This window comes from Durio zibethinus, chromosome 8 (assembly GCF_047325235.1).
Source record: "Durio zibethinus cultivar Kanyao isolate XHJ-2024 chromosome 8, ASM4732523v1, whole genome shotgun sequence".
Classification (NCBI taxonomy): Eukaryota; Viridiplantae; Streptophyta; class Magnoliopsida; order Malvales; family Malvaceae; genus Durio; species Durio zibethinus.
The window spans coordinates 7,716,649-7,736,262 of NC_143169.1; positions in this window are offsets into that span (position 1 = coordinate 7,716,649).

Below are 19,614 nucleotides of genomic sequence, written 5' to 3' on the forward strand. Positions count from 1 at the left end.
TATCCCTCATCAAACCTCGAGAACTCACACCCCATTAAAGAGCATTTGAGATTTGCAAGTTTGCTGCCAGTAGCCATTAATGTGTCTGAAATGGCGACACTTTTTTCAAATGGTCACATAATACTGTACACTTCAAGTTTTTAGCTGAATTTTTTTATGCATGCCAAGAAAAATACAAGGATCACGTCTACCAAGTTTGGGGCCAAAAATCCTTCTGAAAAAATTTTTAAAAAATCTCAAACCGTAAAAAGTTTCAAAAATCGTGAAAAATAGAAAACGAGTCGTCTTGCCATGAAACTTCACATGAAGGCTTAAGGGACCATTGTATGAATTTACAAGCCATAAAAATGGCATTGGCACAGCAAAAATATGAAGTTGTGCCTAAACCCACCTACCACCCTATCGATCCACATGGCGTAGTGCCCGCCCGCCCGCTTGTTTCGTCGGTTAGCTTAGGCATACGGAGTTCATTCCCAGTCAAAGATCAGACCAGACCAAGGGTTGCAGTAGCAGGATCGGCAACACGTAGGGGGGACCTGACATATCCCCGGTTTGCGCATCCTGCCCTCTGGTCGACAGAGTGCCCACGCGCTCGTTTCGTGGGTTGACTTAGGCATACGGAGTTAATTCCTAGTCTAAGCATACGGAGTTCATTCTCAGTGTAAGATCGGACCGGACCGAGGGTTGCGGGTGCACATGCTGGGCTTAGGCATGTGCTGGTGCCGTATTTTTTTTTCGCCTAGGGCACCATCATCGGAGAAATTCATCGGTGGCATTGGGGTTCCAACGATTCGGGGGGACGGGGGGTGTGCGCACATGATGTGCGATGGGTGCTGGTACTTGGCCCTTATATTGGCCCCATATCCCTCATCAAACCTTGAGAACTCACACCCCCTTAAAGAGCATTTGAGATTTTATAGGTTTGCTACCAGTAGCCCCTAAAGTTTCTGAAATGGGGACACTTTTTTCAAATGGACACAAAATCCTGTAGACTTCGAGTTTTTAGCTGAATTTTTTTGCGCATGCCAACAAAAATACAAGGATCATGTCTACGAAGTTTGGGGCAAAACTCCTTCTGAAAAAATTTTAAAAACATCCCAAACCGTAAAAAGTTTTAAAAATCATGAAAAATAGAAAACGAGTCGTCGCGCCATGAAACTTCACATGAAGGCTTAAGGGAACGTTGTATGAATTTACAAGCCATAAAAATGGCATTGGCATGGCAGAAATATGAAGATGTGCTTAAACCCACATACCACCCTATCGATCCATAGCTTGCGCATCCCACCTCTATGGCCGGCGTAGTGCCCACCTGCCCGCTCATTTCATCGGTTGGCTTAGGCATACGAAGTTCATTTGCAATCTAAGATCTGATCGGACCGAGGGTTGTGGCAATAGGATCGGTAGCATGCAGGAGGGGACCCGGTCGATCACCAGCCTGTGCATCCTGGCCCTCTGGTCGGCTGAGCGCTTGCATGCTCATTTCGTGAGTTGACTTAGGCATACGGAGTTCATTCCCAGTCTAAGCATATGGAGTTCATTCCCAGTGTAAGATCAGACCAGACTGAGGGTTGCGGGTGCACATGCTGGGCTTGGGCATGTGCTGTTACTGCATTTTTTTTCGCCCGAGGCACCATCACCGGAGCATCACCGGAGAACCTGACCGGCGGCATTGGGGTTCCGACGATTGGGGGGGCGAGGGGTGTGCACACATGATGTGCGATGGGTGCTGGTACTTGGCCCTTATATTAGCCCCCTATCCCTCATCAAACCTCGAGAACTCACACCCCCTTAAAGGGCATTTGAGATTTTACAGGTTTGCTGCCAGTAGCCATTAAAGTGTCTGAAATGGGGACAATTTTTTCAAATGGTCACAAAATCTTGTACATTTTGAATTTTTAGCTGAAATTTTTTGTGCATGCGAAAAAAAATACAAGGATAACGTCCACTAAGTTTGGGGCTAGAACTCATTTTGAAAAAAGTTTAAAAAAATCCTGAACCGTAAAAAGTTTCAAAAATCATGAAAAATAGAAAATGAGTCGTCTTGCCATTAAACTTCACATGAAGGCTTAAGGGACCATTGTATGAATTTAGAAGTCATAAAAATGGCATTGGCATGGCAAGAATATGAAGATGTGCCTAAACACACTTACCACCCTATCGATCCACGGCTTGCGTATCCTGTCTCTCTGGCCGGCGTAGTGCCCGCTCGCCCGCTCGTTTCATCGATTGGATTAGGCATACGGAGTTCGTTCCCAGTCTAAGATTAGACTGGATCAAGGGTTGCGATAGCAGGATCGACAGAACGCAGGGGGGGACTCGATCGATCCCCGACTTGTGTATCCTGCCCCTCTGGCCGGTTGAGTGCCCGCACACTCGTTTCGTGGGTTGACTTAGGCATACGGAATTCATTCCCAGTTTAAGCATACAGAGTTCATTCCCAGTGTAAGGTCAGATGGGACTGAGGGTTACAGGTGCAAATGCTGGGCTCGGGCATGTGCTGATGTCACATTTTTTTTTTTGCTCGGGGCACCATCACCGAAGCATCACCGGAGAACCTGATCGGTGACATTGGGGTTCCGGCGATTGGGGGGCGGGGGTGTGCGCACAAGATGTACGATGGGTGCTGGTACTTGGCCCTTATATTGGCCCCCTATCCCTCATCAAACCTTGAGAACTCACACCCCCTTAAAGAGCATTTGAGATTTTACAGGTTTGCTACCAATAGCAATTAAAGTATCTGAAATGGGGACACTTTTTTCAAATGGTCACAAAATCCTGTACACTTCGAGTTTTTAGCTAAAATGTTTTGTGCATGCCAACAAAAATACAAGGATCATGTCTAATAAGTTTAGGGCCAAAACTCCTTCTGAAAAAATTTTAAAAAAATCTTGAACCGTAAAAAGTTTTTAAAATCATGAAAAATAGAAAACGAGTCCTCTTGCCATGAAACTTCACATGAAGGCTTAAAGGACCATTGTATGAATTTACAAGCCATAAAAATGGTATTGGCACAGCAGAAATATGAAGATGTGCCTAAACCCACCTACCACCCTATCAATCCATGGCTTGTGCATCCCGCCTCTCTGGCCGGCGTAGTGCCCGCCCGCACGCTCGTTTCGTCGGTTGGCTTAGGCATACGGAGTTCATTCCCAGTCTGATATCGAACCGGACCAAGGGTTACGGCAGCACGCAGGGGGAGACCCAGTCGAACCCCGGCTTGTGCATGCTACCCCTCTGGCCGGCTTGTGCATGCTACCCCCCGCCCGCACGCTCGTTTCATTGGTTGACTTAGGCATACGAAGTTCATTCCCAGTGTAAGATCGGATCGAACCGAGGGTTGCAGGTGCACATGCTAGGCTTGGGCATGTGGTGGTGCCGTATTTTTTTTCGCCTGAGGCACCATTGCTGGAGCATCATCGAAGAACCTGATCGACGACATTGGAGTTCCAATGATTGAGGGGACGGGGGGTGTGAGCACTTGATGTGCGATGGGTGTTGGTACTTGTCCCTTATATTGGCCCCCTATCCGCACATGATATGTGATCGGTGCTAGTACGGAGTTCATTCCCAGTGTAAGATCGAACCGGACCGAGGGTTGCGGGTGCATATGTTGGGCTCAGGCATGTGCTGGTGTTGTATTTTTTTCGCCCGGGGCACCATCGTCGGAGCATCGTCGGAGAACCTGACCTACGACATTGGGGTTTCGACGATTGGGGGGTGAGAGGGGTGTACGCACATGATGTGCGATGAATGCTGGTGCTTGTCCCTTATATTGGCCCCCTATCCCTCATCAAACCAAAGATCACGTCTCCCAAGTTTGGGGCCAAAACTCCTTCTGAAAATATGTTAAAAAAATCTCGGACTGTAAAAAGTTTCAAAAATCGTGAAAAATAAAAAATGAGTCGTCTTGCCATGAAACTTCACTTGAAGGCTTAAGGGACCATTGTATGAATTTACATGCCACAAAAATGGCATTGGCACAGTAGAAATATGAAGATGTGCCTAAACCCATCTTCTACCCTATCGATCCACAGCTTGTGCATCCCGCCTCTCTGGCCTGCGTAGTGCCCGCCCGCCCGTTCGTTTTGTCGGTTGGCTTAGGCATACGGAGTTCATTCCCAGTCTAAGATCAGACCAGACCGAGGGTTGCGGTAGCAGGATCAGCAGCACGTAGGGGGGACCTGACCGATCCCCAACTTATGCATCCTGCACCTCTGGCCGACTGAACGCCCGCACGCTCGTTTCGTCGGTTGACTTAGGCATACAGAGTTCATTCCCAGTCTAAGCATATGGACTTCATTCCCAGTGTAAGATCAGACTGGACTGAGGGTTACAGGTGCACATGCTGGGCTCGGGCATGTGTTGGTGCCACATTTTTTTTTCGCCTGGGGCACCATCGTCGGAGCATCGCTGAAGAACCTGACCTGCGGCATTGGTATTCCGATGATTGGCGGGGGCCGGGGGGTGTGCGTACATGATGTGCGGTGGGTGCTGGTACATGGCCCTTATATTGGCCACCTATCCCTCATCAAACCTCGAGAACTCACATCCCTTTAAAGAGCATTTGAGATTTTATAGGTTTGCTGCCAGTAGCCATTAAAGTGTCTAAAATGGGGACACTTTTTTCAACTGATCACAAAATCTTGTACACTTCAAGTTTTTAGCTGAATGTTTTTGTGCATGACAAAAAAAATACATGGATCACATCTACCAAGTTTGGGCCAAAACTCCTTCCAAAAAAATTTTAAAAAAATCCCAAATCGTAAAAAGTTTCGAAAATCGTGAAAAATAGAAAATGAGTCGTCTTGCCATGAAACTTCACATGAAGGCTTAAGGGACCATTGTATGAATTTTTAAGCCATAAAAATGGCATTGGCATGGCAGAAATATGAAGATGTGCCTAAACCCACCTACCACCCTATCGATCCACGGCTTGCGCATCCTGCCTCTCTCATTTCGTCAGTTGGCTTAGGCATACAGAGTTCATTCCCAGTCTAAGATCAGAATAGACCAAGGGTTGTGGTAGCTGGATCGACAGCACGTAGGGGGGGACCCGACCGATCCCCGACTTGCGCATCTTACCCATCTAGCCGGCTGAGCGCCCCGTACGCTCATTTTATGGGTTGACTTAGGCTTGCGGAGTTCATTCCCAGTCTAAGCATACGGAGTTCATTCCCAGTGTAACATCGGATCGGACTGAGGGTTGTGGGTGCACATGCTGGGCTTGGGCATGTGCCGGTGCTGCATTATTTTTTGCCCGGGGAACCATAGTCGGAGCATCGTCGGAGAACCTGACCGACAGCATTGGGGTTCTGACGATTGGGGGGGCAGGGGGTGTGGGCACATGATGTGCGATGGGTGCTGCTACTTTGCCCTTATATTGGCCCCCTATCCCTCATCAAACCTCAAGAACTCACACCCCGTTAAAGAGCATTTGAGATTTTATAGGTTTTCTGCCAGTAGCCATTAAAGTGTCTGAAATGGGAACACTTTTTTCAAATGGTCACAAAATCCTGTACACTTCGAGTTTTTAACTAAATTTTTTTGTGCATGCCAAAAAAAATACAAGGATCACATCTACCAAGTTTGGGGCAAGAAATCCTTCTGAAAAAAGTAAAAAAAAAATCCCGAACCATAAAAAGTTTTAAAAATCGTGAAAAAAAGAAAATAACTCGTCTTGCCATGAAACTTCACATGAAGGCTTAAGGGACCATTGTATGAATTTACAAGCCATAAAAATGGCATTGGCATGGTAGAAATATAAAGATGTGCCTAAACCCACCAACCACCCTATCGATCCACGGCTTGTGCATCTCGCCTCTCTGGCCGGCATAGTGCCCGCCCGTCCGCTCGTTTCGTCGATTGGCTTAGGCATATGGGGTTCATTCCTAGTCTAAGATTGGACTGAATTGAGGGTTGTGGCAGGAGGATAGGCAGCACGTAGGGGGGATCTAACCGATCCCCGGCTTGTGCATCTTGCCCCTCTGGCCAATTGAGCGCCGACATGCTCGTTTCGTGGGTTGACTTAGGCATACGGAGTTCATTCCCAGTCTAAGCATATGGAGTTCATTCCCAGTGTAAGATTAGACCGGACCGAGGGTTACAGGTGCACATGCTGGGCTCGAGCATGTGCCAGTGCCACATTTTTTTTTGCCCGAGGCACCATCACCGGAGAACCTGACTGACGGCATTGGGGTTCCGACGATTAGGGGGTGGGGGGGTGTGCGCACATGATGTGTGATGGGTGCTGGTACTTGGCCCTTATATTGTCCCCCTATCCCTCATCGAACCTCGAGAACTCACACCCCCTTAAAAAGCATTTGAGATTTTACAGGTTTGCTACTAGTAGCCATTAAAGTGTCTGAAATGGGGACACTTTTTTCAAATGGTCACAAAATCTTGTACACTTCGAGTTTTTAGCTGAATTTTTTTAGGCATGCCAATAAAAATACAAGGATCATGTCTATCAAGTTTGGGGCATAACTCCTTCTGAAAAAATTTTAAAAAAATCCCGAACCGTAAAAAGTTTCAAAAATCGTGAAAAATAGAAAACAAGTCATCTTGCCATTAAACTTCACATGAAGGCTTAAGGGACCATTGTATGGATTTAGAAGCCATAAAAATGGCATTGGCATAGCAGAAATATGAAGATGTGCCTAAACCCACCTACCACCCTATCGATCCACGGCTTGCACATCCCGCCTCTCTGGCTGGCGTAGTGCCCACCAGCCTGCTCGTTTCGTCGGTTTGCTTAGGTATATGGAGTTAATTCCCAATCTAAGATCAGACCGGACCGAGGGTTATGATAGTAGGATCGGCAGCACGCAGGGGGGACCCGATCGATCCTCGGTGTCATCAGCCAACCTTGTATAGGGCCATGACTAGGACTTTGGTTGCCATGAGCCACCCATGTATCGGGCCATGGCTGGGTAGATCCGTTGTGCTAGGAAAACTATCCCCATTTCAAACGTTGTAATGGTTACTAGTAGCATAGCTCTAAAATCTCTAAGGCTCTTTAGGGGGTGAGCTGGTAGCGTAGTGTTGGGCTATCTCACCGGTTGCTATGCGAGCTTGAGCCACCCACCAAGGGCTACCCCCTGGCCCTGGAGATGGTGGGAGGTCCCGATGTATGATTCCCATTTATAATAAAACTCACCCCGATTGAATGTCCCGATTGTTGCCTCGATGTGTTTTTCTTTTTCTCGATGCGAATATGCCTTCTTGTGTGTGTGCTTGAGATTGATCTCGATATATTGTGTCTTATTGTGAATGCTTGGGACTAACCAGGGCTTATGGTTATTTGTTCAGATATCGATCTATTGAAGGTTGACTTGGTTAGGAGCACCCATTCAAGTGTCGCTCGATCTATTGGTTGTTGAGAGAAAGCTTAGTTCGTGACATGTGGTATCAGAGCACGGTTGAGAAGTGCTAGAAAAATGGATGAGATGGCCACAAATGGTGGACCGAATCATCAACAGAGAATTGAGGAACTTGAGGTCGCGGTGGCCATAATGAAAATTCATATGGCGACTAAAGACCGAGTGAGGGAGATCGAGACAACCTAGCGATAGTTGTCCGATACTCTCCACAACATGAGTGAAGAGGCTAGAGACACCTTGAACATTCTCCAAAAGGAGTTTGAGGAGCTCAGAGCAAAGGTTAGCATTCTACAAATGACTGTGGCCAGATCGAGTTCAAGCTCGATGGAAAGGGGAAAAAGGCCCAAGGTGCCAGAGCCTCGATGCTATGAGGGGGCAAGGGATGCTAAGGAACTTTAAAATTTCTTTTTAGACATAGAGCAGTACTTTCGAGCTGTACACATAAATTCAGAGAAAGACAAGGCGACAATGGCATCGATGTACCTCGCAGGGGATGCCAGGCTGTGGTGGTGCTCCAAGTTTGTCGATGACGAGTGCCTGATTGTTGAGAGAAAGCTTAGTCCATGACACCCGGCTTGTGCATCCTGCCCCTTTGGCCTGCTGAGCACCCGCACGCTCGTTTCATGGGTTGACTTAGGCATACAGAGTTCATTCCCAGTCTAAGCATACGGAGTTCATTCCAAGTCTAAGCATACAGAGTTCATTCCCAATGTAAGATCGAACTAGACCGAGGGTTGGGGGTGCATATGCTGGGCTTGGGCATGTGCTGGTGCCGCATTTTTTTTCGCCCGGGGCACCTCGTCGAAGCATCACCGAAGAACCTGACCGACGGCATTGGGGTTCCGACGATTGGGGTGGTAGGGTGGTGATGTGCGCACATGATGTGTGACGGGTGCTGGTACTTGGCCCTTATATTGGCCCCCTATCTCTCATCAAACCTCAAGAACTCACACCCCCTTAAAGAGCATTTGAGATTTTACATGTTTGCTGCCAGTAGCCATTAAAGTGTCAGAAATGGGGAAACTTTTTTCAAATCGTCACAAAATCCTGTACACTTCGAGTTTTTAGCTGAATTTTTTTGTGCATGCCAACAAAAATACAAGGACCACATCTACCAGTTTGGGGCCAAAACTCCTTCTGAAAAAATTTTAAAAAAATCCCGAATAGTAAAAAGTTTTAAAAATCATGGAAAATAGAAAATGAGTCGTCCTGCCATGAAACATCACATGAAGGCTTAAGGGACCATTGTATGAATTTACAAGCCATAAAAATGGCATTGGCATGGCAGAAATATAAAGGTGTGCCTAAACCCACCTACCACCCTATCGATCCACGGCTTGTGCATCCCGTCTCTCTCGTCGACGTAGTGCCCTCCCGCCCGTTCGTTTCGTCGGTTGGCTTAGGCATACTGAGTTCATTCCCAGTTTAAGATCAGACTGGACCAAAGCTTGCAACAGTAGGATCGGTAGCACGCAAGGGGGACCCGGCTGATCTTCGGCTTGGGCATCCTACCCCTCTGGCCGGCTGAGCGCTCGCACGCTCGTTTCGTGGATTGACTTAGGCATACGAAGTTCATTCCCAGTCTAAGCATACAGAGTTCATTCCCAGTGTAAGATCAGATCGAACCGAGAGTTACGGGTGCACTGCTGGGCTCGGGCATGTGCTGGTGCCGTATTTTTTTTCACCCGGGGCTCCATCATCAGAGCGTCACCGTAGAACCTGACCGACGGTATTGGGGTTCCGACGATTGGGGTGGGGGGTGTGCGCACATGATGTGCGATGGGTGCTGGTACTTGGCCCTTATATTGGCCCCCTATCCCTCATCAAACCTCGAGAACTCACACCCCCTTAAAGAGCATTTGAGATTTTACAGGTTTGCTGGCAGTAGCCATTAAAGTGTCTGAAATGGGGACACTTTTCTCAAATGGTCACAAAATCCTATACACTTCGAGATTTTACCTAGATTGTTTTGTGCATGCCAACAAAAATACAAGGATCACGTCGACCGAGTTTGGGGCCAAAACTCCTTCTGAAAAAATTTTAAAAAAATCTCGCATCGTAAAAAGTTTCAAAAATCCTAAAAAATAGAAAACGAGTCGTCTTGCCATGAAACTTAACATGAAAGCTTAAGGGACCAATGTATGAATTTACAAGCCATAAAAATGGCATTGGCATGGCAGAAATATGAAGATGTGCCTAAACACACCTGCCACCCTATCGATCCACGGTTTGAGCATCCCGTCTCTCTGGCCGACGTAGTGCCTGCCCGTCCGCTCGTTTCGTTAGTTGGCTTAGGCATACGGAGTTCATTCCCAGTTTAAGATCAGACCAGACCGAGGATCAGCAGCACGTAGGGGGGACCCGACCAAACCCCGGCTTGGGCATCCTGCCCCTCTGGCCGACTGAGCACCCGCACACTCGTTTAATGGGTTGACTTAGGCATACAGAGTTCATTCCCAGTCTAAGCATACGGAGTTCATTCCCAGTGTAAGATCGGACTAGACCGAGGGTTACGGGTGCACATGTTGGGCTCGGGCATGTGCTGGTGCCGCATTTTTTTTCGCTCGGGGCACCATCGCCGGATCATCGCCGGAGAACTTGACCGATGGCATTGGGGTTCCGACGATTGGGCGGCGGGGGGGTGTTCACACATGATGTGCGATGGGTGCTGGTACTTGGCCCTTATATTGGCCCCCTATCCCTCATCAAACCTTCAGAACTCACACCCCCTTAAAGAGCATTTGAGATTTTATAGGTTTGCTGCCAGTAGCCATTAAAGTGTCTGAAATGAGGGCACTTTTTTCAAATGGTCATAAAATCAAATACACTTCGAGTTTTTAGCTGAAGTTTTTTGTGCAAGCTAAAAAAAATACAAGGATCACATCTACCAAGTTTTGGGCCAAAAGTCCTTTTGATAAAATTTAAAAAAATCACGAACCGGAAAAAGTTTCAAAAATCGAGAAAAATAGAAAACGAGTCGTCTTGCCCTGAAACTTCACATGAAGGCTTAAGGGACCACAGTATGAATTTACAAGCCATAAAAATGGCATTGGCATGGTAGAAATATGAAGATGTGCCTAAACCCACCTACCACCCTATCGATCCACGGCTTGCGCATCCCGCCTCTCTGGTCGGCGTAGTGCCCGCTCACCCGCTCGTTTCGTCGGTTGGCTTAGGCATACGGAGTTCATTCCTAGTCTAAGATTCAACCAAACCAAGAGTTGCGGCAGCAAGATCGACAGCATGCAGTGGGGGACCCGGTCGATCCCCAGCTTGCACATCCTGCTCCTCTGGCCGGCTGAGCTCCCGCACGCTCATTTCGTGGGTTGACTTAGGCATACGGAGTTCATTCCCAGTCTAAGCGAACAGATTTCATTGCTAGTGTAAGGTCGGACCAGACCGAGGGTTGCGAGTGAACATGCTGGGCTCGGGCATGTGCTGGTGCTGCATTTTTTTTCGGCCAGGGCACCATCGTCGGAGCATCGCTGGAGAACCTGACCGGCGGCATTGGGGTTCCGACGATTGGGGGTGTGGGGGGGTATGCACATGATGTGCGATGGGCACTGGTACTTGGCCTTTATATTGGCCCCCTATCCCTCATCAAACCTCGAGAACTCACACCCCCTTAAAGAGCATTTGAGATTTTACAGGTTTGCTGCCAGTAGCCATTAAAGTGTCTGAAATGGGGACACTTTTTTCAAATGGTCACAAAATCCAGTACACTTCTAGTTTTTAGCTAAATTTTTTTGTGCATGCCAACAAAAATACAAGGACCACGTCTACCAAGTTTGGGGTAAAAACTCCATCTGAAAAAATTTTAAAAAAAACCTAAACCGTAAAAAGTTTCAAAAATCATGAAAAATAGAAAACGAGTCGTTTTGCCATGAAACTTCACATGAAGGCTTAAGGGACAATTGTATGAATTTACAAGCCATAAAAATGGCATTGGCATGGCAGAAATATGAAGATGTGCCTAAACCCACCTACCACCCTATCGATCCACGGCTTGCGCATCCCGCCTCTTTGGCCGGCGTAGTGCCGGCCCGCTTGCTCGTTTCGTCGGTTGGTTAGGCATATGGAGTTCATTCCCAGTCTAAGATTAGACCGGATCAAGGGTTATGGTAGTAGGATCTGTAGCACACAAGAGGGACCCGGTCGAACCTCGACTTACGCATGCTGTCGCTCTGGCCGGCTGAGCCCCCGCACGTTCGTTTCATTGGTTGAATTAGGCATACGGACTTCATTCACAGTCTAAGCAGAAGGGGTTCATTCCCAGTGTAAGATCAGACCGGACCGAGGGTTGCAGGTGCATGTGCTAGGCTCGGCCATGTGCTGGTGCCACATTTTTTTTTCGCCCGGGGCACCATCGTCGGAGCATCGTCGAAGAACCTGACCGGCGACATTGGGGTTTCGGTGATTGGGGGGGCAGGGGGGTGTGCGCACATGATGTGCGATGGGGGCTGGTACTTGGCCCTTATATTAGCCCCCTATCCCTCATCAAACCTCGAGAACTCACACCCCTTAAAGAGCGTTTGAGATTTTACAAGTTTGCTGCTAGTAGCCATTAAAGTGTCTGAAATGGGGACACTTTTTTCAAATGGTCACAAAATCCTGTACACATCGAGTTTTTAGCTGAATTTTTTTGTCCATGCCAAAAAAAATAAAAGGATCATGTCTACTAAGTTTGGGGCCAAAACTCTTTCTGAAAAAATTTTAAAAAAATCCCAAACCGTAAAAAGTTTCAAAAATCGTGACAAATAGAAAACGAGTCGTCTTGCCATGAAACTTCACATGAAGGCTTAAGGGACCACTGTATGAATTTACAAGCCATAAAAATGGCATTGGCATGGCAGAAATATGAAGATGTGCCTAAACCCACCTACCACACTATCGATCCACGGCTTACGCATCCCACCTCTCTGGCCGATGTAGTGCCGGCCCGCTCGATCGTTTTGTCAATTGGCTTAGGCATACGGAGTTCATTCCCAGTCTAAGATCGAATCGGACCAAGGGTTACGGTAGCAGGATCGACAGCATGCAGGGGGGCACCCAGTCGATCCCCAGCTTGCGCATCCCGCCCCTCTGGCCGACTGAGCGCCCGCACGCCCATTTCATGGGTTGACTTAGGCATACGGAGTTCATTCCCAGTCCAAGCATATGGAGTTCATTCCTAGTGTAAGATCGGACCGGATCGAGGGTTGCGGGTGCACATGCTGGGCTCGAGCATGTGCTGGTGCCGTATTTTTTTTGGCCCGGGGTAGCATCGTCGGAGCATCATCGGAGAACCTGATCGACGGCATTAGGGTTCCGGCGATTGGGGGTGGGGGGTGTGCCCACATGATGTGCGATGGGTGCTGGTACTTGGCCCTCATATTGGCCCCCTATCCGTCATCATACCTCGAGAGCTCACAACCCCCTAAAGAGCATTTGAGATTTTACATGTTTGCTGCCAGTAGCCATTGAAGTGTCTGAAAAAGGGACACTTTTTTCAAATGGTCACAAAATCCTGTACACTTCGAGTTTTTAGCTGAATCTTTTTGTACATGCCAACAAAAATATAAGGATCACGTCCACCAAGTTCGGGGATAAAATTCCTTCTGAAAAAGTTTTTAAAAAATCCCGAAGCGTAAAAAGATTCAAAAATCATGAAAAATAGAAAACGAATCGTCTTGCCATGAAACTTCACATGAAGGCTTAAGGGACCATTGTATGAATTTACAAGCCATAAAAATGGCATTGGCATGGCTGAAATATGAAGATGTGCCTAAACCAACCTACCACCCTATCGATCCACGGCTTGCGCATCCCGCCTCTCTGGCCGACGTAGTGCCAGCCTGCCCGCTCGTTTCGTCGGTTGGCTTAGGCATACGGAGTTCATTCCCAATCTAAGACTGCACCAAACTGAGGGTTGCCACAGTAGGATCGGCAACACGCAGGGGGGACCCGACCGATCCCTGGCTAGTGCATCCTGCCCCTTTGGCCGACTGAGCGCCCGCACGTTCGTTCCGTGGGTTGACTTAGGCATACGGAGTTCATTCCCAATGTAAGATCAAACCAGATCGAAGGTTGTGCGTGCACATGCTGGGCTCGGGCATGTGCTGGTGCCACATTTTTTTTCGCTCGGGGCACCATCACCGGAGCATCGCCGGAGAACCTGACCGACGACATTGGGGTTCAAGCGATTCGAGGGACAGGGAGGGTGTGCGCACATGATGTGCGATGGGTTCTCATGCTTGGCCCTTATATTGGCCCCCTATCCCTCATCAAACCTTAAGAACTCACGCCCTCTTAAAGAGCATTTGAGATTTTACAGGTTTGCTGCCAGTAGCCATTAACGTGTCTGAAATGGGGACACTTTTTTCGAATGGCCACAAAATCCTGTACACTTCGAGTTTTTTGCTGAATTTTTTTATGCATGCCAAAAGAAATACAAGGATCACATCTAATAAGTTTGGGGCCAAAACTCCTTCTGAAAAAATTTTAAAAAAATCCCAATCGTAAAAAGTTTCAAAAATCATGAAAAATAGAAAACGAGTCGTCTTGCCATGAAACTTGACATGAAGGATTAAGGGACCATTGTATGAATTTACAAGCCATAAAAATGGCATTGGCATGGCAAAAATATGAAGATGTGCGTAAACCCACCTACCACCCTATCGAACCACGGCTTGTGCATCCCGTCTCTCTGGCCGACGTAGTGCTCTTTCACCCGCTCGTTTCGTCGTTTGGCTTAGGCATACGGAGTTCATTCCCAGTCTAAGATCGGATCAGACCGAAGGTTGTGGCAGCAGGTTCGACAGCACGTAGAGGGTGACCCGACCTATCCCCGGCTTGCACATCCTGCCCCTCTGGCCAGCTGAGCGCCGGTACGCTTATTTCATGAGTTGTCTTAGGCATACGGAGCTGATTCTCAGTCTAAGCATATAGAGTTCATTCCTAGTGTAAGATCAGACCTGATCCAGGGTTGCAGGTGCAAATGCTGGGCTCAGGCATGTGCTGGTGCTGTATTTTTTTTCGCTCGGGGCACCATCACCGGAGAACCTGACCGGTGGCATTGGGGTTCCGGCGATTGGGGGGGCGGGGGGTGTGCACACATGATGTGCGATGGGTGCTGGTACTTGGCCCTTATATTGGCCCCCTATCCCTCATCAAACCTCAAGAACTCACACCTCCTTAAAGAGCATTTGAGATTTTACAGGTTTGCTGCCAGTAGCCATTACAGTGTCTAAAATGGGGCCATTTTTTTCAAATGGTCACAAAATCCTGTACACTTCAAGCTTTTAGCTGAATTTTTTTGTGCATGCCAATAAAAATACAAGGATCACGTTTACCAAGTTTGGGGCCAAAACTCTTGAAAATTTTTTAAAAAATCTCGAACCGTAAAAAGTTTCAAAAATCATGAAAAATAGAAAACGGGTCGTCTTGCCATTAAACTTCATATGAAGGCTTAAGGGACCATTGTATGAATTTACAAGCCATAAAAATAGCATTGCCAGGGCAAAAATACGAAGACGTGCCCAAACCCACCTACCACCCTATCGATCCACGACTTGCGCATCCCGCCCCTCTGGCCGTTTTGACTTAGGCATACGAAGTTCATTTCCAGTCTAACCATATAGAGTTCATTCCTAGTGTAAGATCAGACCAGATCGAGGGTTGCAGGTGCAAATGCTGGGCTCAGGCATGTGCTGGTGCTGCATTTTTTTTTGCTCAGGGCACCATCGTCGAAGCATCACCAGAGAACCTGACCGGTGGCATTGGGGTTCCGGCGATTGAGGGGGCGGAGGGGTGTGCGCACATGATGTGCAATGGGTGCTGGTACTTTTCCCTTATATTGGCCCCTTATCCCTCATCAAACCTCAGGAACTCACACCCCTTTAAAAAGCTTTTGAGATTTTACAGGTTTGCTGCCAGTAGCCATTAAAGTGTCTGAAATAGGGACACTTTTGCCAAATGGTCACAAAATCCTGCGCACTTCGAGTTTTTAGTTGAATTTTTTTGTGCATGCCAAAAAAAATACAAGGATCACGTCTACCAAGTTTGGGGCCAAAACTCCTTCTAAAAAATTTTTAAAAAAATCCTCAATCGTAAAAAGTTTCAAAAATCATGAAAAATAGAAAATGAGTCGTCTTGCCATGAATCGTCACGTGAAGGCTTAAGGGACCATTGTATGAATTTACAAGCCATAAAAATGGCATTGGCATGGTAGAAATATGAAGATCTGCCTAAACCCACCTACCACCCTATGGATCCGCGACTTGCGCATCCCACCTCTCTTGTCGGAGCAGTGCCCGCCTGCCCGCTCGTTTCGTCGGTTGGCTTAGGCATATGGAGTTCATTCCCAGTCTAAGATCGGACCGGACCAAGGGTTGCGACAGTAGGATTGGTAGCACACAGGCGGGACCCGGCTGATCCCCGACTTGCGCATCCTACCCCTCTAGCCGACTGAGCGCCCGCACGCTCATTTCGTGGGTTGACTTAGGCATACGGAGTTGATTCTCAGTGTAAGATCGGATCGGACTGAGGGTTACGGGTGCACATGTTGGGCTCAGGCATGTGCTGGTGCCGTATTTTTTTTTTGCTCAGGGCACAGTCATCGGAGCATCATCGGAGAACTTGACCAACGGCATTGGGGTTCCGACGATTGGGGGGGCGGGGGGGCTGTGTGCACATGATGTGCGATGGGTGCTGGTACTTGGCCCTTATATTGGCCCCCTATCACTCATCAAACCTCGAGAACTCACACCCCCTTAAAGAGCATTTGAGATTTTACAGGTTTGCTGCCAGTAGCCATTAAAGTGTCTGAAATGGGGACACTTTTTTCAAATGGTCACAAAATCCTGTACACTTCGAGTTTTTAGCTGAATTTTTTTATGCATGCCAAAAAAAATATAAGGATCACGTCTACCAAGTTTGGGGCCAAAAATCCTTCTAAAAAAATTTTAAAAAAATCCTAAACTGTAAAAAGTTTTAAAAATTATGAAAAATAGAAAACGAGTCGTCTTGCCGTGAAACTTCACATGAAGGCTTAAGGGACCATTCCATGAATTTACAAGTCATAAAAATGGCATTGGCAAGGCAGAAATATGAAGATGTGCCTAAACCCATCTACCCCCCTATCGAGCCACGGCTTGCGCATCCCGCCTCTCTGGCCAGCGTAGTGCCCGCCCGCCCGCTCGTTTCATCAGTTGGCTTAGGCATACGGAGTTCATTCCCAGTCTAAGATTGGATTGGACTGGGGGTTGCGACAGCACGCAGGGGGACCCGATCAATCCCCGACTTGTGCATCCTACCCCTCTGGTCGGCTGAACGCCGCACGCTCGTTTCCTGGGTTGACTTAGGTATACAGAGTTCATTCCCAGTCTAAGCATACAGAGTTCATTCCTAGTGTAAGATCAGATCAGATCGAGGGTTGCGGGTGCACATGCTGGTGCCATATTTTTTTCGCCTGAGGCACCATCTTCGAAGAACCTGACCGACGGCATTAGGGTTCCGACGATAGGGGGTCAGGGGGGTGTGCGCACATGATGTGCGATGGGTGCTAGTACTTGGCCATTATATTGGCCCCCTATCCCTCATCAAGCCTTGAAAACTCACACCCCCTTAAAGAGCATTTGAGATTTTACAGGTTTGCTGCCGGTAGCCATTAAAGTGTCTGAAATAGGGACACTTTTCTTCAAATGGTCACAAAATCTTGTACACTTAGAGTTTTTAGCTGAATTTTTTTGTGCATGCCAACAAAAATACAAGTATCACTTCTACCAAGTTTGTGGCCAAAATTCCTTTTGAAAAAATTTTAAGAAAATCTCGAACCGTAAAAAGTTTTGAAAATCGTGAAAAATAGAAAACGAATCATCTTGCCATGAAATCTCACATGAAGGCTTAAGGGACCATTGTATCAATTTACAAGCCGTAAAAATGGCATTGGCATGGCAGAAATATGAAGATTTGCCTAAACCCACCTACCACCCTATTGATCCACAGCTTGCGCATCCCGCCTCTCCGGCAGGGGTAGTGCCCACCCGCCTGCTCGTTTCATCAGTTGGCTTAGGCATATGGAGTTCATTCCCAGTCTAAGATCAGACCGGAATGAGGGTTCGGTAGTAGGATCGCAGCACACAGGGGGGACCCGATCGATCCTCAGCTTGCGCATCCTGCCCCTCTGGCCGGCTGAGCGCCCGCACACTCGTTTCATGGGTTGACTTAGGCGTACGGAGTTCATTCCCTGTCTAAGCATACGGAGTTCATTCCCAGAGTAAGATCGGACTGGACCGAGGGTTGCAGGTGCACATGTGGGGCTCAGGCATGTGCTGGTGCCGTGTTTTTCTTTCGCCCGGGGCACCATCGCCAGAGCATCTTCTGAGAAGCTGACCGACGGTATTGGGGTTTCCACGATTGAGGGCCGGGGGGGTGCACACATGATGTCCGATGGGTGCTGGTACTTGGCCCTTGTATTGGCCCCCTATCCCTTATCAAACCTCGAGAACTCACACCCCCTTAAAGAGCATTTGAGATTTTACAGGTTTGCTGCCAGTAGCAATTAAAATGTCTGAAATGGGGACACTCTTTTCAAATGGTCACAAAATCCTGTACAGTTCGAGTTTTTAGCTGAAATTTTTTTTTGCATGCCAACAAAAATACAAGGATCACGTCTACCATGTGTAGGGCCAAAACTCCTTCTAAAAAAATTTTAAAAAAATCACGAACCGTAAAAAGTTTTGAAAATCATGAAAAATAAAAAACGAGTCGTCTTGCCATGAAACTTAACATGAAGGCTTAAGGGACCATTGTATGAATTTACAAGCCATAAAAATGGCATTGGCATGGCAAAAATATAAAGATGTGCCTAAACCCACCCACCACCCTATCGATCCACGGTTTGCGCATCTCGCCTCTCTAGTCGGTGTAGTGCCCACTTGTCCGCTCATTTCATCGGTTGGCTTAGGCATACGGAGTTCATTCCCAGTCTAAGATTGGACCGAGCTGAGGGTTGCGGTAACAGGATCAACAGCATGTAGAGGGGGCTCGAACGATCCCCGGCTTGTGCATTCTGCCCCTCTGGCCGGTTGAGCGCCTGCACGCTCGTTTCGTGGGTTAACTTAGGCAAACGGAATTCATTCCCAGTCTAACCATACAGAGTTCATTCCCAGTGTAGGATCGGACCAAACCAAGGGTTGCGGGTGCACATACTGGGCCCAAGCATGTACTAGTGCAACATTTTTTTTCGCCCGAGGCACCATCCCCGAAGCATCTTTGGAGAACCTGACAGGCGGGGTAGGGGTTCTGTCGATTGGAGGTTGAGGGGGCGTGCGCACATGATGTGCGATGGCTGCTGGCACTTATCCCTCATATTGGCCCCCTATCCCTCATCAAACTTGGAGAACTCAAACCCCCTTAAAGAGCATTTGAGATTTTACAGGTTTGCTGCCAGTAGCCATTAAAGTGTCTACAATAGGGCCACTTTTTTCAAATGGTCACAAAATCCTGTACACTACGAGCTTTTAGCTGAATTTTTTTGTGCATGCCAACAAAAATACAAGGATCAAGTCTACCAAGTTTAGGGCCAAAACTCCTTCTAAAAAATTTTTAAAAAATCCTGAACCGTAAAAAGTTTCAAAAATCATGAAAAATAGAAAACGGGTCGTCTGGCCATGAAACTTCATATGAAGGCTTAAGGGACTATTTTATGAATTTACAAGCCATAAAAATGGCATTGGCAGGGCAAAAATATGAAGATGTGCCTAAACCCACCTACCACCCTATCGATCCACGGCTTGCGCATCCCGCCTCTCTGGCCGACGTAGTGCCCGCCCGCCTGCTTGTTTCGTCGGTTGGCTTAGGCATACGGAGTTCATTCCCAGTCTAAGATCGGACCAGAATGAGGGTTGCTACAGCAGGATTGGCAGCACATAGGGGGGGACCTGATCGATCCCCGGCTTGCGCATCCTGCCCCTCGGCCGGCTGAGCGCCCACACGCTCGTTTCATTGGTTGACTTAGGCATACGGAGTTCATTACCAGTCTAAGCATACGGAGTTCATTCCCAGTGCAAGATCGGATCGGACTGAAGGTTGTGGGTGCACATGCTGGGCTCGAGCATGTGCTGGTGTCGCATTTTTGTTCCCTCGGGGCACCATCATAGGAGCATTGGCGAAGAACCTGACCGACGACATTGGGGTTCAGCGATTGGGGGGGCGGGGGGTGTGCGCACATGATGTGGGATGGGTGCTGGTG